Raw genomic sequence first — 12,801 nt, 5'->3', positions numbered from 1 at the left:
AGTCACCCATCACAGTAAAGGTCAAGGGGGAGGTTCCGGGCCAAGAGCAATCCAACCAAGACCTCAATGGTGAAGTTGGCAAAAGATGACAACACATTCCAAAGCAGTGAAGGGTCCCCGGTCATTTTTCATTCCATGCCACAAGACCCTGACCTCAATCTGTCAAGGACAGTGTGGTCACTTCCTGTACATCAGCTTCCCCATGTTAAACAAAGGAACGCAGTGGCGTACTCCATTAAGAGAATCCACCCTAGCAGCCCGGATTAAGTACTGTGGCAACCAGCAAGTAGCAAAGGAGGCAGCTTTGTGAGGTCTAGAAGTCCTTCAATTCAGAATATGTAGATCCTGTCTCAGTCTGCACTGCCCCCTGAAGATCCACCATTAGACAACCCCTTGGTTGAGTATCATGCTCGACTCAAAAGGTCGCCCTCTGCCATCGTTATCCCATGTCCTCATCACTGGCCTTCTTTGTCCTATCCATCCTTCCCCAAGCTCCCTGCAACTTCAAGATAACTATTTTTCTCTTTTTGCCATGTCTGCAGGTCTGATAGGATGTCTTCAGCCTGAAACATTAACTGTTTCTCTTCCCACGGGTGCTTTCTGGGATGCAAAAACTTCCAGCATTTTCTGATTTTGCTTCAGATGTCCAGCATGTGTAGATGTTTGTTTTTGACTTCAAATTTTTTTTCACTGATAGTGGGTGAGATGGAAACACTGGCCTGGATACTGGGACAAAGACTCCTAGTCATTTTTGAATTAAAGCCCAAAGTCCACTGTAGAGATCAGGTAGGTCTCAGTTTAACATTTCAATTGAATGTAGAGAATGTTTGGTGAGAGAAGGATTGCACAGTGGCTTTACCCCAAATTTATTTATTGGGATACAGAGCAAAATAGGCCTTTCCAGCTTCTCGAGGTGCGCTGCTCAGCAAACCCTGATATAACACAGGAGCATAGTGGTAAGCACGATGCTCTACAGCTCCAGCGACCCAGGTTCAATTCCTCCCACTGCCTGTAATGCTCTCCCCGTAACTGCATGCATTTCCTCCGGGTGCTCTGGTTTCCTCCCACAGTCCAAAGATGTACCAGTTGGTTAATTGGACACTGCAAGTTGTCCCATGACTAGACTAGGATTAAATTGGGTGATAGCTGGGTGGTGTGATTCAAAAGGCTTATTCCACTTTGTATCTCAATAAATAAAAAAAAACCCTGGCCTAATCATGGGACAATTTACAACCACTAATTAACCTTTCAACAGGTACGTCATTGGACTGGAGAGGAAACTAGGGCACCCGGAGGAAACCCGCACAGTCGCAGGGAGAACGTAGAAACTCCTTACAGACAGCGGCGAGAATTGAACCCAGGTCGCTAACACTGTGAAGTGTTGTGTTAACCACTATGCTAGTTGTGTTGTCTGGACCCAGTACATGAGAAATGTTCACACAGAGTCTGGGCTTTACCGTCAGTACGAACATTCTCTTTATTACAAGCTGACATCAACAGGGGAGTTACTCGTCCTAGAGTAAAAGCTCCCCATCCAAAGTTTTGATTAATCTTATATTATTTCTTATCTGCCTGCATCCCCACTATCTCTACCCTGCATGTGCTATTTATACACACAGTGAGGCAGTGTCAAATTTCAGTACCTACCTCCTATGTGAGCTGTGAGCAGTTCCTCTTTTGCCTTACAGTATGTGTACAATTGCAAGCTCCCATTTTGGAGTCTTATAAAGCTCTTGCTAGGCTACTAACCAAGCATGAGTTCACTATAGTTCACTTTAGACTACAGTTTGTAGTTTAGGACTGTTGAGCCTGCTACAGAGTTTCATTGCCTAGTACTAGCCCTTTTATCTTTCTGCAACATGCTCACGCCCTCCCATCTCTCTGTGCTGTGCTACAGAACCAAAAATTCACTGTGAATTTACTATCCCCTACTGTAGAACCTGTCTGAGTGTGTTCTGGAGCACATTCCCTTGGACCGTGGACTCTGCTGGATAGTAACGCACTGCGGCCGAGGAACTTAGGGTCCAGCTGGACCTCAAGACCCTTTCTCAGAGCTGATGATCTTGCAGCAGTAATTAATATCTGTCCTGGGAGCAGTCCACACAATTCCATGCTGTCAAGCTTCTGATGACGGAATGCACATACCAGTAGAAGGCAATACCTTCCATGCATGGGTGCACTCCAGCAGGAGATGGTCTTAAGGCTGCTCCCTACTTAGCCATAGCTGACGTAATGAGTAAGTGGGGCACAGATGTGAATGTAGTAGTTTTATGTGATAAAAGGTGTGGGCTTAAGACCTGAGTCCTGATGAAGGGCCTTGGCCCAAAATGTTGACTCTTTATTCCTGAGTTCCTCCAGCATTTTGTGTGTGTTATTCTGTATTTCTAGCATCTGCAGAATCTCTTGTATCTATGAGTTTAAAACCTGTATTATGGATATGCTGGAATATAGATTCATCCAACATATCTGAATTGTGCCCACTTCTGGATAGTTGACCACCAAGTGGCTGTCTAGTTGCATAAAAACAGAGACACATAGAAAATCTACAGCTGTGCCAAATATGTACTTACTTTAGAACTACCTGGGCTTACCCATAGCCCTCTATTTTTCTAAGCTCCATGTACCTATCCAGGAGTCTCTTAAAAGACCCTATCATTTCCGCCTCCACCACCGCCGCCGGCAGCCCATTCAACGCACTCACCACTCTCTGTGTAAAATACTTACCCCGACATCTCCTCTGTACCTACTTCCAAGCACCTTAAAACTATGCCCTCTCGTGCTTGCTACTTCAGCCCTGGGAAAAAGCCCCTGTCTATCCACACAATCAATCCCTCTCATTAATTTGTACACCTCTATCAGGTCACCTCTCATCCTCCGTTGCTCCAAGGAGAAAAGGTCGAGTTCACTCAACCTACTCTCATAAGGCATGATCCCCAATCCAGGCAACATCCTTGTAAATCTCCTCCACACCCTTTCTATGGTTTCCACATCCTTCCTGTAGTGAGGAGACCAGAATTGAGCACAGTACTCCAAGTGGGGTCTGACCAGGGTCCTATATAGCTGCAACATTACCTCTCGGCTCTTGAACTCAATCCTACGGTTGATGAAGGCCAATGCACCATATGCCTTCTTAACCACAGAGTCAACCTCGTAGCAGCTTTATGTGTCCTATGGACTCGGACACCAAGATCCCTCTGATCCTCCACACTGCCAAGAGTCTTGCCATTAATGCTGTATTCTGCATTAATGGTTAGAAAGATTGGGGTTGTAAATCAAGCCTTGGGATAATGAGATTTAAATCTCCTCCATTAGAAGGCTGTAAACCATAGTTTTGTTCTATTGAGTCATTGGACAAATGCATTGAGACTTGGGGATAGCAAAATGGTGTTGTGTACCATGATGGACATGCAACTGGCCTTCTGCTTTTTGGGCAGAATTGGATAGATTTATTTGCATCTGTTTCTACTTAACATGTGTGGTCTTCTGGTGCAACAATTGTTGGTGACCCCCAATTACTTCATGAAGCAGAGATTCCTCTCTCTGTTCCTCCATCTTCTGATATCCAAAGAATGTGTTCTTCAGACTGGCACAGAACTGAGCTATTTGGAGAGCAGAGCCTTGTCTAAAACCCTGTTCACAGTGGCTAAGTTCAGTTCCGTCGAAGAAAAAGCCTTTCCCCTTCCGTTAACTGTTCCCACACCAGAGTTTGTTTGCAGAGATTGGGAAACAGCATCCGTAAATGCAGCAAAAAATTCCCAAAGTTCTTTGCAGGAACATTTAAAAGCATGACAATAAGCCATATAAGAGTCAAAGAGAACAACTGGAACTTTCAGAAGGAATATTTAGGAGGACATCTGGACTTTCAAAGGACATTTAAGTACTTTGCAGGGCTATGAAGAAGGAACAAAGGGAACAAGGGAAATGAATGAATTTTTCTGTAGAAACTTCACATTGACTTGATTTGACAAATACTCTTTCTACCCATTATATTTCTAAGATATAACCAAATGAAGGAAGGAACAGTATATGTTTGGTGATGCTCCTGGGGCTCTCCTCAAGACATTTACGGAGTACTAAAGATTATATTCAAATTGGATTTTGGGTTGCTGACCCCTCAGGATTATTTTGCAGGTTTAGGGGACTGGAAATTCAACCCTTGGGTATGACAGAGATCCATTCAAGGGAAATGTCCCAAGATGAGTCCAATACCTGTTCTTTAAACTTCCTTTCAACACTTTAGTTTGAGAAACCCTAGAAGCTGATGGGGATTGATGTTGGTTGACTGAACCTAACTAGATTGATGTGTTGGATGCTAACGATGGAGAGGGTGCCACATATAGGCTTTCAAGTAAGGCAGCTTAAGACTAAAGGGGCTGAATGGCCTCATTTTGAAGAACTACAAGGATACTTTCCAGGTATTGCAAACTCTTCACGGAGGCCTGCAGACTGAACCAGGTCCAGGTGATAGCGGCGGGTGATGTCACTGAAACAGGCCATGATCTCCTGTGCCTACTGAGCTGATAACAGTGAATCTGTGAAGTGCTGGCTCAGTTCAGCAGGAACTGGAGTCGGGCCTAACAATATCCATGGAGGTAAGCAGGTGACCAGAAGGACCTACGTTTCAATAAGAAATCTGCTCCAGCCAGTTAACTGTTTTGACACCCGTGAAGTGGAATCAACAATTATAACAAATGCGGCAGTGTTTTTTATGATAAGCGAGAAAAAGATGGTCAGATATTTTGGCACCTGCAGTGTTGATTGAGAAAGTTTCTTGCCAGGATACACACACACACACAATTTCCTACTGGGACACTGGAAGAGCACCACTGCTGGGACACTTAACTCCCCCTCCTGGTTTGCTGGACCATACTTAACCAAGACAATGGAAGGAGATCCCTTGTGGTACCACTGGGAACATTTCCATTGGCCCAGTCACCAGTAAATTCCTGTGTCAGGATGTGCATAGCACATACAAAGGAATTATTCCTTTCTTTGATGGAAAAAAAAACATTACCAAGATATTTATGGGAGAAATCGGGAGTCCAGCCTGTCGTGCACAAATGATGGTCAATATCTGAAGCTTGTCTAAAAGGCATCATGAGGCTGTAATATGGCAGCCAGTCAAATACCTTGCATCTCCCAGTCTGTTTAACTGTGATTTTTGTCCCTGTGTTGAATATTCTTTTAGAAGATGCAGCCATCACTTCTTGCTCATCCTTTTTTTTTACTGCAGGTGTCATTTCCGGGCATCGGTTTAATATTCTCCTAGATTTTTCATGTTCAGAGCATACAATTCGAGCAATGTAGGACTTCAAAATACTCGATACCACTGGAACACCAACTTGCCCGAGTGACTTTTTGGAGTTGCTGAGATGACAGAAAAAGTTAAGTATAAAGAATATTTAAAAACTACAACTTGAATATAAAGTTTTTGAAACACAAATCCTTAAACAGTTTACAGTCTGATTCAGAATTGGTTTGGGTTACAGAAATTAAATTTTCCTGTTGTTGTGGTGGGATTTTACCTCATCTTAATACCCAGCCTCAGGTTATCAGACAATGTTGTGGCCTCTACAACACTCACCTAAGCAGCTGAGCCTTCGTATACAGATGATGTGTGTGCTTGCTCGTGTTCACAGCTTAAGAATAAGGAGTAGACAATTTAGAACAGAGTTAAGGAAAAACTTCTTCACACAGAGGGCTGTGGTTCTGTGGAATGCTCTGCCTCAGAAGGCAGTGGAGGCCAATTCTCTGGATTCTTTCAAAAAAGAGATAGATAGAGCTCTTAAAGATAGTGGAGTGAAGGGATATGGGGAGAAGGCAGGAACCGGGTACTGATTGTGGATGATCAGCCATGATCACAGTGAATGGTGGTGCTGGCTCGAAGGGCTGAATGGCCTACTCCTGCACCTATTGTCTATTGTCTATTGTCCGAGACATCTCAGGCAAATTCACTGAGGCAGACAAACGTCCTCTGTCAGTGTCATGATGTCCTTTGACAGAAAGCTTCGCAGACAGACCCTGAAAAACGCAGACCACTTCCCATGTGGTAAGACCTAGCTAGGGGCAAAGGTAAATGTTAATACTACTGTCTTTGATGTGCCAGCACAACTGCTGGCCCTCTGAGGGGAAAAAAAAAGCATTTGAAAATCCAAACCTCACACTTGGCACAAAGCTTTGCTGGGTTCAGAACCTGCAGTCCCATCGCGGACACCTCAAGGTGCTGGAAAAATATCAGTAATGTAGTTGATGCAAAATCCTCTCAATTCACTGGAGGGATAAGCAGACCAACATCAATATTCCCTCATGAATGCAAGAGATTCCACACACACCAAATGCTGGAGGAATTTCAGGTCAGGCAGCATCTGTGGAGGGCCAATAAACCCTTCTCACTCCTCCTTTCTTGCCACCTGTTCATCACCTCCCTTTGGTTCACTTCCTTCCCATCTTCCATGATCCACTGTCCTCTCCTATTAGATTCCTTATTCTTCAGACTTTTACCTCTTCCACCCATCCTAGCCTCTACCCACCCAGCTTCCCTTTCACTTGGTCTCAGTTTTCATCTGCCGGGTTTCTCTCCTCCCACCCAACCTTCTGCCCCTTCCTTTCCAGTCCCTGATGAAGGTCTGTAATGATGACTGTTTATTCCCTTCCATAGATGTTGCCTGACTTGTTGAGTTTCTCCAGTATTTTTGTGTGTGTGTGTTAATTAGTACCTCTCCCAAGTTAACATCCCCAGTATTAAGTTCCTGGTTACACTTATTTGCCCACACTGGGGGGCCACACTCTTTTGCAGACCCAACAGCAGACTTCTAAGACAGGCACCCTGTTCCAAACTCATTCATAAGCAGAGGTAAACAGGTAGTCAGAGGAAAGGCTTCCAGGATGTCTCAAAGCCTCCCTTAAGGAACGCCCCAGCCCCACTGAAACCCCAGCCCATGTCAACTCAAAGTGGATAGTTGTTGAGAAAGTGAGGCCATGCTTCAAGAACATAAACAGTACTGAGGGAAAATCTCAGAAACACCACATTTTTATATGGTTTCAGATGGTCTGGCCTCCACAGATCCCTGATCTCAACCTCATCGAGGCTGCTTGCGATTGCCTGGAGAGACAGAAGCAAGCCAGCCAGCCAAAGTCTGCAGAAGAACTGCGGCAAGTTCTCCAAGATGCTTGGAGCAACCTACCAACCAATTTTCTTATAAAACTGCACAACAGTGTACCTGAGAGAATTGATGGAGTTTTAAAGGCAAAGGGCAGTCACACCAAATATTGATTTCAAGCAACATACATCAAAGTTGCTGGTGAACGCAGCAGGCCAGGCAGCATCTATAGGAAGAGGCACAGTCGACGTTTCAGGCCGAGACCCTTCGTCTGACGAAGGGTCTCGGCCTGAAACGTCGACTGCGCCTCTTCCTATAGATGCTGCCTGGCCTGCTGCGTTCACCAGCAACTTTGATGTATGTTGCTTGAATTTCCAGCATCTGCAGAATTCCTGTTGTTTGCGTTTAAATATTGATTTCATTTAGTTTTTTACTGTTTACTGCTCTTCATAGTCTTTTTTTGATATTTAGAAACTTTTCAATATTTTTAAAGCATCTTCACTTTAAAGAATTTTTTACATGTGCCTAAGACTTTTGCACAGTACTGTAGAAGCCCCACGTTAGTATAAAATCACAACCTATCTACCTACCTACCTTCCCCATCAGCTACACCAGCCTCAACAGTGGAAAAACATAGAACATAGAATAGTACAGCACAGTACAGGCCCTTCAGCCCACAATGTTGTGCCAACCCTCAAACCCTGCCTCCCATATAACCCCCCAACTTAAATTCCTCCATATACCTGTCCAGTGGTCTCTTAAACTTCACTACTGTATCTGCCTCCACCACTGACTTAGGCAGTGCATTCTACGCACCAATCACTCTCTGAGTAAAAAACCTTCCTCTAATATCCCCCTTGAACTTCCCACCCCTTACCTTAAAGCCATGTCCTCTTGTATTGAGCAATGGTGCCCTAGGGAGGAGGCGCTGGCTATCCACTCTATCTATTCCTCTTATTATCTCATACACCGCTATCATGTCTCCTCTCATCCTCCTTCTCTCCAAAGAGTAAAGCCCTAGCTCCCTTAATCTCTGATCATAATGCATACCCTCTAAACCAGACAGCATCCTGGAAAATCTCCTCTGTACCCTTTCCAATGCTTCCACATCCTTCCTATAGTGAGGCAACCAGAACTGGACACAGTACTCCAAGTGTGACCTAACCAGAGTTTTATAGAGCTGCATCATTACATCGCGACTCTTAAACTCTATCCCTCAACTTATGAAAGCTAACTCCCCATAAGCTTTCTTAACTACCCTATCTACCTGTGAGGCAACTTTCAGGGATCTTTGGACATGTACCCCCAGATCCCTCTGCTCCTCCACACTACCAAGTATCCTGCCATTTACTTTGTACTCTGCCTTGTACCACCTCACACTTCTCTGGGATGAACTCTATCTGCCACTTCTCAGCCCACTTCTGCATCCTATCAATGTCTCTCTGCAATCTTCGACGATCCTCTACACTATCTACAACACCACCAACCTTTGTGTCGTCTGCAAACTTGCCAACCCACCCCCCTACCCCCACATCCAGGTCGTTAATAAAAATCACGAAAAGTAGAGGTCCCAGAACAGATCCTTGTGGGACACCACTCGTCACAATAAAACCCATCATTTCCACTTTGGCTTCATTGGCCACATCATTACCCACATGACCGGAATGATAGTAGGTCATACCGTATCCTGATGACCCACACTCAACGATCCAGAAGCAGCTTCTTCTCCTCCATCATCAGATTTCGAAACAGTTCCTGAAGCCATGAAGGCTATCTCGTTATTCCTTTTCTCATAATATTTATTTTGTAATTTATGTCTTTGCACTGCCCCGCTACTACTAAACAATAAATTTCACGTGATAATTTCAGTGATAATAATCCCAATTTTCATTCTGATCCCAAAGGATTATCTGAGACGTAAATTTGAAGTTTCTGTTAAATCTTGGTTGTGAAGATGAACCACATGGATAAAATGCTTAATCAAGAAAGTAAGTCAGATGAAGCTATTCTTCTATGCAATAAAAGGACAGTAAGTGGAATAAATCTCCAAGCACCCATTAATCCCACTGCTGTGATTAGGTCCCTCTACTGGTTATCCCTGGATATTTCAGAGAACTGAAGGGAAAATCTTGAAGTAAAACAGATGACTATCTTTGAGTTTCAAATGTTTTTATTGTGAAGCAACATCAGCTTAACCACAACCGGCAATGTCCTAAAGTACAATGCTTCTTTTCCCTTTTCTTTCTTATAACAACATAATGAAAATCAAATGAGTGTATGTATAGTAAACAAGCAAAATGCAAGGGAAACCCTACCACCCCGTCTCCTTTCCCCTACCCAGTCCTACCCTCCCCTCACCCCTCCCGTATGTGCTGTTTAGGTCCTACCGCCCCCCACACTTAGTTCAGCTGTCGGTCTCTTCTAAATACAACAATAATGGTTGCCAGATTTTTTCAAATTCCTTGATAACGTATCTTATCCCCTCTAGATGCAGAGTATCCATTAATGCAGCCAGCCATTATCTGAGTGATGGAGTTTCCTTCTTTTTCCAGAACATCAGTATCAGTTTCTTTCCATTAAGTATGTCATAGGTCAGGTGTTGTAGCCTGGAATTTATTTGACCTAGCAGAAGTTCCAACAATTATTAAAATGGGGTCTGATATTATCTGAAGCTTTAGTACCTTCGATAGGACCTCAGATATTTGCTTCCAATACTCTTGTATCCCGGAACATAAAGCATTACTATGTAACAAATTTGCCTCCGAGGAGTTGGATTTCTCACACACTGGGGACATCTCTGGGAATATTTTATGAATCTTTACTTTTGAGTAATGTAGTCTATGTAGGATTTTAAATTGTATGAAGCAATGCCTGGCATTGATGGAACAGGAGTTAAAAAGCCTCATTCCATATAACCTCCTCTATCTCTGTACCCAACTCCTTTTCCCACTCTCTTTTAATATTATCCATTGTTGTATGACACTTGTTTTGTATGGCATCCTACAGATAGGCGATGATGTGTTCCGTCCCTAAACATGATCTTAAATGATTATCTAATTTATCAGGTTCTGCCATCTCAAAACCAGAAAGATATGATCTTATATAGTGTCTTAGCTGGAGGTACCAGAAAAACTGACTCTTTTGCAATCCGAATTTGTCCTAGAGCCGCTGAAATGATGCAAAAATCCCTTGCATGTAAAAGTCTCCAATGCTGCGTATCCCTAATTCTCGCCATGCATCAAAGGCCCCATCTATACATGAGGGGATAAAAGAGGGGTTCGCTGATATAGGTACAAGAAAAGATAAAGCTCTGAGTTTCAAATGCTTCCCCATTTGTCTCCACATCTGTATGATGCTATGGATAATGAGATTGCCTCTATAACAGGCTTTATTTAACCGAACAGGGGACATAATGATTGCCCCTATGGAATATGGTCGGCAATCCTCACGCTCCATCTCCAACCATCCGGGAAGTACAACTGTATCATCTATCCAGTATGCTATATGGCTGACGTTAGTAGCCCAGTAATAAAAAATAAAGTTGGGTAGTGCCAGCTCCCCACTAGTCTTATTCTTGCAGAGATGTTCTTTCCTAATTCGATGGGCTTTATAATTCCATATAAAAGGTAGAATTATCAAATCTAATCCTTTAAAAAAGGTTTTGGTAAGATAGAGGGGAAGATTCTGAAATAGATAGAGCAGTTGGGGAAGAAAGATCATCTTGACTGCATTTACTCTACCCACTAAAGAAATTGGGAGTGTCTTCCAAAATTCTATTTTCTTTTTAATCTTTTCAATTAGAGGGATAAAATTTGCTTCAAATAGAGAACTATACCTTTTGGTTATTGTAGTTCCAAGGTAAGTAAACTTCTCAAGGGTTATTTTGAATGGAAATTGTTTAAGCCCCTCCTGTTCTTCGACTTAGACCGGGAATAATTCACTTTTCCCCAAATTAGTGTTATACCCCGAGAAAGTGCCAAATAAATTGACTATTTCCAGCAAAACTGGAACAGTAATGTATGGTTTTGTTACAAACAACAAAACATCATCTGCATAAAAGGAAATTTTGTTGATAGTATACTCTGGACTGTACCCATAAGTTTTGGGGTGGGAACGTATAGTCTCCACCAGTGGTTCCAGGGTCAACGCAAACAATAAGGGACTTAATGCACAGCCCTGTCCTGTGCCCCTGTGCAAACTGAATGGTTCAGAGAGGGTCTGATTAGTTAGTATTTTAGCTCTAGGGTTACCGTACAGTAGCTTAATCCAAGTTATAAATTTGTCTCCCATTCCAAATTTTTTCAAAACCTCATAGAGGTATTGCCATTCTACTTGGTTGAATGCTTTCTCAGCATCTAAACTTAATATTATAAGGTCTTCCTTAGGATGTCTTGGGGAATGCATTATACAGATGACTATTTTTTGACGGAGATTTATGTAAAAGCTGTCACAAGAGTTTAGAGGCATTATGTCCAAAGGTTTGGATGAATTTCTGTCTTTGAAAGGTGAGTTCTGTAGAACCAGTGATCTAGAGTTCTAAATCTGGTTGGAGTTATCAAAATCTTTCATTACTTGACCATCTACCTCTCACCCTCTCCTGTCATTGGTTCCTAGGCACAACCATCCATAAGACCCAGCAGCAAATGGAGAACAGACTCTTCATTGATAATTGGACAATTTGATTCTCCAATATTTTCATAATGAATGGAGTTGAAAAATTAGTTCCTGAACTCTCCAGCACAAATAAGATACACTTTCAGACATTACTGAGAAAAAGACTTGCGTCTATATATTGTCTACCACAGCCCCAGGTTGTTTTGAAGTGTTTTTGCAACATCCCCATTGTGGTAGCGTGAGAAACAATACAGCCTATGTATTCGCAGCAATTTCCCACAAAGAGCAATCTGATAATCTAATCTGTTTCTCAAATGTTAATTTTAATGATAACAATTGCTTAAATTGCTAGAAATGGTTTCCCTGCTCTGCTTTGTAACGGTGCTGCAGGATCTTCTGTGTCCAGCCAGTAAGCATAGTAAGATGATCCTTCTGTTTAACATCTCACCCGAAAGGTCACACCTACAATGCTACAATGCTCTCTGTATCGGAATGCAGAGTCGGTGTAGATTTTTATGCTGAGTTGTTTGGAATATCTTTATTTTAGAATTAGTTCCTGATTAACAATGGCTCGCAGGAGAACAGAGAAATGTAGTTCCTGCTGACCATGACTTGATAACGACTCTTTTCCTGCTCAGGTAAGACTTGGGATCGATTATGGCATCATCCACCATACAGCTCTCCTTAGTGCACTATCCTTTCCCGCTGAAACCCAACACATGTTCCAATCGTCTGTGAATTTCAACCAACAATTAGAATATACAGATTATGTCTGCAGTGACCCACACAAAGCAAGGTTGAATACACAATAGTGTTTTTTTTATTGTTCAAAAATAATTTTTCACAGTTTAAAAACTACATAGATAACAATTGTGACAAAAATTGAGATGTTTTAATACAATCTGATGGCATTTAATGGAGAAAATACAGAATTGCCATAATCCTTTAACACCATACCATCACACTTAAGCCATAAGCAACCCATCCATCTTGTTAATATCACAAGCGATCACTCTGGCACTTGAAGGAAGCTGTCCATACGAGGGAGATGTTTGCACACCAGTGTCAAGTGACATCAAACTGCATT

The 12,801-nt window shown here is 42.6% G+C and overlaps 1 long non-coding RNA gene across 2 annotated transcripts in view; it reads left to right on the top strand.

The window, feature by feature from the left end:
• The window catches only part of LOC134337514 (uncharacterized), a 53,307-nt gene extending 41,455 nt beyond the window's left edge, over positions 1-11,852 (top strand). For both annotated transcript variants that reach the window (XR_010016013.1, XR_010016012.1), the window contains 4 exons: positions 698-786; positions 5,234-5,384; positions 9,005-9,088; positions 11,715-11,852. This is a non-coding gene — a long non-coding RNA (uncharacterized LOC134337514). The remainder of the gene's footprint in view (positions 1-697; positions 787-5,233; positions 5,385-9,004; positions 9,089-11,714) is intronic.
• The last annotated feature ends 949 nt before the right edge of the window (positions 11,853-12,801 follow it).

This window comes from Mobula hypostoma, chromosome 24, assembly GCF_963921235.1.
Source record: "Mobula hypostoma chromosome 24, sMobHyp1.1, whole genome shotgun sequence".
Taxonomy (NCBI): Eukaryota; Metazoa; Chordata; class Chondrichthyes; order Myliobatiformes; family Myliobatidae; genus Mobula; species Mobula hypostoma.
The sequence above is the reverse complement of the archived record's forward strand: the minus strand, read 5'-3'. Positions and strand labels throughout refer to the sequence as shown.